Raw genomic sequence first — 7,684 nt, 5'->3', positions numbered from 1 at the left:
CTGAGTACCTTTGTACTCATGTTTGCTTAATTACTGTTTTCAGATGACAACACCGCCCCCTCCGATGGGTTTTATGTGGACCTTGGTGTCGACGAGTAACTAGCCACCCAGGTGGTGATCCTGGCCATGGAGGGCCTATGTTGACAGACAGGCTTCGAGAAGCCTTCTTTCTTTCTAGTGTCTGTACTCAGACTATTTGCTTCCGCATGTGCTTGTATGCTTGTATGACTTGAGTGTTGGGTCATGTGACCCCTACCCGTATGAACATGTTATGTATGACTCTCTAGAGCCTTTAAATAAAGTACTTGAGTTGTAGAGTTTTGTTGTGATGCCATGTTGTATGTACTCATATCGGGCATATTGTGTGTATGATTGAAATGCTTGGTATGAGTGGGATCCGACAATCTAGTTGTTTATCCTTGGCAGCCTTTCTTATGGGGAAATGTAGTCTAGTGTTCCTCGAGCCATAGTAGTCCGCTACAGCCTGGTTCACCAGAGTCCTGCTAGCCCAGCACTACTGCTCAGGACACTTGACTGGCCGGCATGTGGTTCACTTCGTTCCTATGTCTGTCCCTTCAGGGAAATGTCACGCGGTGACATCCGGAGTCCTGCCTAGCCTGCTATAGCTCGGGTTCCCCGGAGTCCTGTTAGCCCAGTGCTACAGCCCGGATTCACTCGCTGATGACCGACATGGTCGATGTGATTCATGTATGCCTGTCTCCATAGGTCTGCGCCGCTTTGGGTTCACGACTAGCCATGTCGGCCCGGGTTCTCTGTCATATGGATGCTAGGAACACTATCATATACGTGAGCCAAAAGGCGCAAACGGTCCCGGGCCATGGTAAGGCGACACCCGTGGGGATACCGTGCGAGAGGCCGCAATGTGATATGAGGTGTTACCGGCTAGATCGATGTGATTTGGAATTGGGGTCCTGACACAGGTCGGCCCTGAGGGGTACCCGCGCGAGCTTAATAGCGAGTGATGTGGAGTCGGGTTGACCTGGAGGGTGCCCGCGAGATACTTACGAGGCGTGGCCGGGCATTCTTAGCCTTTGCCACAAGTACTTGAGTCGGGGCGACGGGGTCACATCTTTTGTGAGTCTTTGCTTGTAACCGCGCGTTCCTAATCCACTACATTTGGATATTTGATCTGAGGGGCCTCTGGCCTAATAGCACTAACCATCACATGGGCATAGTATGGGCGTTCTGTGTCGCATACATCAGCCAAAGCTTAATAGACATCAGCAACTGAGTGGCGCACGCTGGGTTGGACTGCGTAAGCACCTGCCTTTTTGAAGGAGGTAGCTAGGTCTGCTCATCGGCCGCCCACGCAACGTGTAGGAGTTCCCGGGGAGATGGCCCATGACCCCTGGGGGCATAGGTTTAGTCCGGCGTGCTGACCTCTCTATTAATCCTAGGTCTGGTTGCGGCGTATTGTTTGGCCGAGGCCGGGCATGACCCAGGAAAGTGTGTCCGTCCGGAGTTAATCGAGCGTGGTGGGTAAGTTGGTGCACCCCTGCAGGGAAGAAAACATCTATCGATAGCCTGTCCTACGGTAACGGACACTTGGAGTTGTATCCCGATCGATACAACTAGAACTGGATACTTGTGATGAGAAATGGATGGTGATGAGAAATGGATGGTGATGAGAAATGGATTGTGATGAGAAATGGATGGTGATGAGAAATGGATAGTATGGCTCTAGGATTGCTTTCTCGCTGGGAGTTGAGAAAGGATCTCTGGCCGAGGTTGATAACACTACTACTACTTTACATTATGTTGATCTGTACTCTTCTAAATGCTGCAAGATGCTTGAAGATGCTTGAAGATGCTAGTCTTCGATAGGCTAGGCTTCCCCCTTCTCTTCTGGCATTCTGCAGTTTAGTCCACAGATACAACCCATTTCCTTAGATACAGATGCATACTTCTTTTAGATCTGATGTAAGTCTTGCGAGTACTTTGGATGAGTACTCACGGTTGCTTTGCTACCTCTGTTTCCCCCATACCCGATTGTTGCGACCAGATGACAGATTCCAGGAGCCAGACGACACCACTGATGATTACTACTACCCCGAGGGCCTACTACTACGTAACGACCACTGACGACCTGGAGTAGTTAGGAGGCTCCCAGGCAGGAGGCCTTGCCTTTTGATCGTTGTTGCTTTCGTGCTAGCCTTCTTAAGGCAAGCTTGTTTAACTTATGTCTGTACTCAGATATTGTTGCTTCCGCTGACCCTTGTGTTTTTGAGCTGATGTATTTGAGCCCTCGAGGCCCTTGGCTTGTAATATTAAGCTTGTATTATTTTAATTTGTGTCTAGAGTTGTGTTGTGATATCTTCCCGTGAGTCCTTGATCTTGATCGTACACATTTGCGTGTATGATTAGTGTACGATTGAATCGATGGCGTCACAACACAAAAGTTGATTGTTCCAAGCCATGTGTTGTGCCCCCCTCCACCATAATCCACCTCGATCATATCGTAGCGGTGCTTAGGCAAAGCCCTGCGTCGGTAGCAACATCATCCCCATCATCACGTCGTCGTGCTGATAGAACTCTCCTGTGAAGCTCTGCTGGATCGGAGTTCGTGGGACGTCATCGAGCTGAACGTGTGCTGAACTCGGAGGTGTCGTACGTTCGGTACTTGGATCGGTCGGATCGTGAAAACGTCGACTACATCAACCGCGTTCTCATAACGCTTCTGCTTACGGTCTACGAGGGTACATAGACGATACTCTCCTCTCTTGTTGCTATGCATCACCATGATCTTGCATGTGTGTAGGAAATTTTTTGAAATTACTACGTTCCCCAACAGTGGCATCCGAGTCAGGTTTATGCGTAGATGTTATATGCACGAGTAGAACACAAGTGAGTTGTGGGCGATACAAGTCATACTGCTTACCAGCATGTCATAATTTGGTTCAGCGGTATTGTTGGATGAAGCGGCCCGGACCGACATTGCGCGTACGCTTATGCGAGACTGGTTCTACCGACGTGCTTTGCACACAGGTGGCTGGCGGGTGTCAGTTTCTCCAACTTTAGTTGAACCGAGTGTGACTACGCCCGGTCCTTGTTGAAGGTTAAAACAGCACTAACTTGACGAAATGTCGTTGTGGTTTTGATGCGTAGGTAAGAACGGTTCTTGCTCAGCCCGTAGCAGCCACATAAAACTTGCAACAACAAAGTAGAGGACGTCTAACTTGTTTTTGCAGGGCATGTTGTGATATGATATGGTCAAGGCATGATGCTATATTTTATTGTATGAGATGATCATGTTTTGTCACGAAGTTATCGGCAACTGGCAGGAGCCATATGGTTGTCGCTTTATTATATGCAATGCAATCGCCCTGTAATTGATTTACTTTATCACTAAATGGTAGAGATAGTCGTAGAAGCAATATTTGGCGAGACGACAACGATGCTACGATGGAGATCAAGGTGTCGCGCCGGTGACGATGGTGATCGTGACGGTGCTTTGGAGATGGAGATCAAAGGCACAAGATGATGATGGCCATATAATATCACTTATATTGATTGCATGTGATGTTTATCCTTTATGCATGTTATTCTGCTTGATTGATGATCTCTCACTAAATTTCAAGGTACAAGTGTTCTCCCTGAGTATGCACCATTGCCAAAGTTCGTCGTGCCGAGACACCACGTGATGATCGGGTGTGATAAGCTCTGCGTCCACATACAATGGGTGCAAGCCAGTTTTGCACACGCAGAAATACTCGGGTTAAACTTGATAAGCCTAGCATATGCAGATATGGCCTCGGAACACTGAGACGGAAAGGTCAAGCATGAATCATATAGTAGATATGATCAAGATAGTGATGTTCACCATTGAAAACTACTCCATTTCACGTGATGATCGGTCATGGTTTAGTTGATTTGAATCACGTGATCACTTAGATGATTAGAGGGATGTCTATCTAAGTGGGAGTTCTTAAATATGATTAATTGGACTTTAATTTATCATGAACTTAGCACCTAATAGTATTTTGCTTGTCTATGTTGTTGTAGATAGATGGCATGTGTTGTTGTTCCGTTAAATTTTAATGTGTTCCTTGAGAAAGCAAAGTTGAAAGATGACGGTAGCAATTACACGGACTGGGTCCGTAACTTGAGGATTTTCCTCATTGCTGCACAGAAGAATTACGTCCTGGAAGCACCGCTAGGTGCCAAACCTACTGCAGGAGCAACGCCAGATGTTATGAACGTCTGGCAGAGCAAAGCTGATGACTACTCGACAGTTCAGTGTGCCATGCTTTACAGCTTAGAATCGGGACTTCAACGACGTTTTGAACGTCATGGAGCATATGAGATGTTCCAGGAGTTGAAGTTAATATTTCAAGCAAATGCCCGGACTGAGAGATATGAAGTCTCCAATAAGTTCTACAGCTGCAAGATGGAGGAGAATAGTTCTGTCAGTGAACATATACTCAGAATGTCTGGGTACCATAACCACTTGACTCAACTAGGAGTTAATCTTCCTGTTGATAGTGTCATTGACAGAGTTCTTCAATCACTGCCACCAAGCTACAAAAGCTTCGTGATGAACTATAATATGCAAGGGATGGATAAGACGATTCCCGAGCTCTTCGCAATGCTAAAAGTTGCGGAGGTAGAAATCAAGAAGGAGCATCAAGTGTTGATGGTCAACAAGACCACCAGTTTCAAGAAAAGGGGTAAAGGGAAGAAGAAAGGGAACTTCAAGAAGAACGGCAAACAAGTTGCTGCTCAATAGAAGAAACCCAAGTCTAGAGTTAAGCCTGAGACTGAGTGCTTCTACTGCAAAGGAACTGGTCACTGGAAGCAGAACGGCCCCAAGTATTTGGCGGATAAGAAGGATGGCAAAGTGAACAAAGGTGAAAGTGCGTTATATCGACTAGAGGGGGGGTGAATAGGCGATTTTTATGGAAGTCTTCAAAACATGGAAGTTATGAAGACAAACGATAGAAATGAACCTATTACCATGCAGCGGAAGGTAGACTACACTAGGCAAGCCATAGTCAAGTATTCAATAGAGTGAAAGCACAATGACTTAATAGCAGCAATGTAGTAAGGATCAGGTAGGAAGATATTATGAAGCCGTACAGAACATGCAGTCACTCAATGAAGACAAAAGATAGTGCAAACATACAATGACTTCACAAGGAGCAACAGTAAGTAAAGGGAAGGGAAGATGAAACCAGTGACACGCTGAAGACAATGATTTGTTGGACCAGTTCCAGTTGCTATGACAACTGTACGTCTGGTTAGGGCGGCTAGGTATTTAAACCTTAGGACACACAGTCCCGGACACCCAGTCCTGAACACGCAGCTCAGGACACCCAGTCCTCACCGTATTCCCCTTGAGCTAAGGTCACACAGACCTCGCCCAATCACTCTGGTACGTCTTCAAGGTAGACTCCCAAACCTTCACAGACTTCGTTCACCGGCAATCCACAATGTCTCTTGCATGCTCAGAACGCGACGCCTAACTGGCTGGAGGATGCACAGTCCTCAAGTGTAATAAGTCTTCAGATCACACAGACAAGAAGACTTAAGTGATGCCTAATTCTCTTTGGCTCTGGGTGGTTAGGGCTTTATCCTCGCAAGGAATTCTCTCTCAAAGGCTTCAAGGTGGGTTGCTCTCAAACGAAAAAAACCGTACTCTGAATCTAAGCAACCAACTGTTTATGGTTGTAGGCGGTGGGCTATTTATAGCCACTTGGCAAACCGACCTGATTTGTCCGAAATGACCATGGGTCACTAAGGAACTGACACGTGTTCCAACGGTCAGATTTCAAACTCACACGGCAACTTTACTTGGGATACAAGCAAAGCTGACTTGTCCGACTCTGGACAAGATTCGCTCTCATAGTCTTCACTCGAAGACATAGGTTTTTGGTTAGGCGTCACTTCAGTCATTCTGACTGGTTCTCTTGGACCCCACTTAACAGTACGGCGGTTCCTATGACTCAACACAAAATAAAAAGAACTACGAAAGATCTAAGTCTTCGAGCTCCATAGGCTTCATGTGGTGTCTTCTCTTGTCATAGTCTTCAATGTGAATATCTTCATATACCACCTTTGACTTCAATGTCTTCATACATTTTTAGGGGTCATCTCTGGTAGGAAAACCGAATCAATGAGGGACTTCTACCTGTGTTATCCTGCAATTCTCACAAACACATTAGTCCCTCAACTAGGTTTCTCGTCAATACTCCAAAACTAACTAGGGGTGGCACTAGATGCACTTACAATCTCCCCCTTTTTGGTGATTGATGACAAACTAGTTGAAGTTTTCAACGGGGAATATAATCTGTGAAATTGTAAAGGATAAGGAATTGTCTTCATAAGTTGCAAGGGCTCCCCCTGAAGATGTGCATATAAGTAATTTGCTTTTGGAATGCAAATGCACATGGCAGGATGTACTTATGGAGATCCACTTCAACTTATGATGACAATCCACTATGCATGTGAAAGTATATGAAGATAATGACATGCATAATGGAAAATGGACGTCTGCAGAATGATCTAAGTGCGGAATTTATCATCGCACATGCGGAATTTATCATCGCAAAACAAGGTGGCAAATAAGTAGCAGACGACCATCGAGTTTAAGTGTTACAACTCAAAGAACCAAATGTAGCAAAACGAGAGTTGTAAGCACGAAGCAAAATATAAAGCACCCGCCCATATGAACCCGCATGAAGACTATCAACCTCATATGCTTCTCCCCCTTTTGTCAGTAAGGACCAAAAAGGTTTGAAGACATAGAGCATCTACTCGTTCCCATGAGGAGTAGGTGAAGTAGCAGGGTCGTTGGTGGTGTTTGGCGGTGCTGAAGAGCTTGGAGCAGAGTTGACGCGTGCTGAAGGAGGTGGCGGTGAAGTAGCATCGTCTTCATCCTCGATAACTCTGGCAGTCACTGTTGCAGTAGAGGAAGAGAACTCAGAGTCTTCAAGGGATGGAGTTCCTAGCAGCACAGCCCTTCGAGGAGGTGTGGAGTCAAACTTGAATCGCTCAGTGAAGCCATCCTCTTGAAGATCATCTTCAGAACACATCATCGTCAGCCCTTTCCATGTGCGGCGACAGGTTTCATGGGCAACAAAAGCATTCTTGGTGGCAAGATTGCGAATGCGATTAACATCCACCAAGAGGCTTTTCATCTGACGCTTCAGCCAGTCATGATGCCTATCCTGTTTCTGATGAAGAGCCACAAGAAGCTCTCGGTCGTTGAGAAGACGAGTGCGCTTCTTGGGTCTTGGAGCAGTTGTACTATCAATGGCTTCAGTGGAAGCAGGGTGTGGTGCACGTGTAGTGCCAGCCAAAGGATACACCTGAGTGACAGCTTTAACTCCTTCAATGTTCTGTGAGAAACTCTGATGCTCTGCATTCTGAAGAGTTAGAGGTTCCGTTGCAGGCTCAGGATAGATGGCTTCAGTAGAGATATCCACATCAGGCAGAAAAATCCTATGATTGCGAGCAGATGGCTGATATGAGATATCGGAGTGAAGTTTAATTAGCCGCATTACCCATGGGGTGTAGAACTTCAAGCCAAACAGATCAGAGCCTGATGCAGCAAGTTGGCAAATGAAGAAGTCCTGTGCATTGAAGCATTTTCCATGAAGTATATAGAAGACCAAAGTCTTCATTGCACCCTCAAGCTTGGCATTTGGAGAGTGCCCTTTGATGG

The sequence above is a fragment of the Triticum dicoccoides genome, chromosome 6A, assembly GCF_002162155.2.
Source record: "Triticum dicoccoides isolate Atlit2015 ecotype Zavitan chromosome 6A, WEW_v2.0, whole genome shotgun sequence".
NCBI lineage: Eukaryota > Viridiplantae > Streptophyta > Magnoliopsida > Poales > Poaceae > Triticum > Triticum dicoccoides.
Note: the sequence above shows the minus strand (reverse complement) of the source record.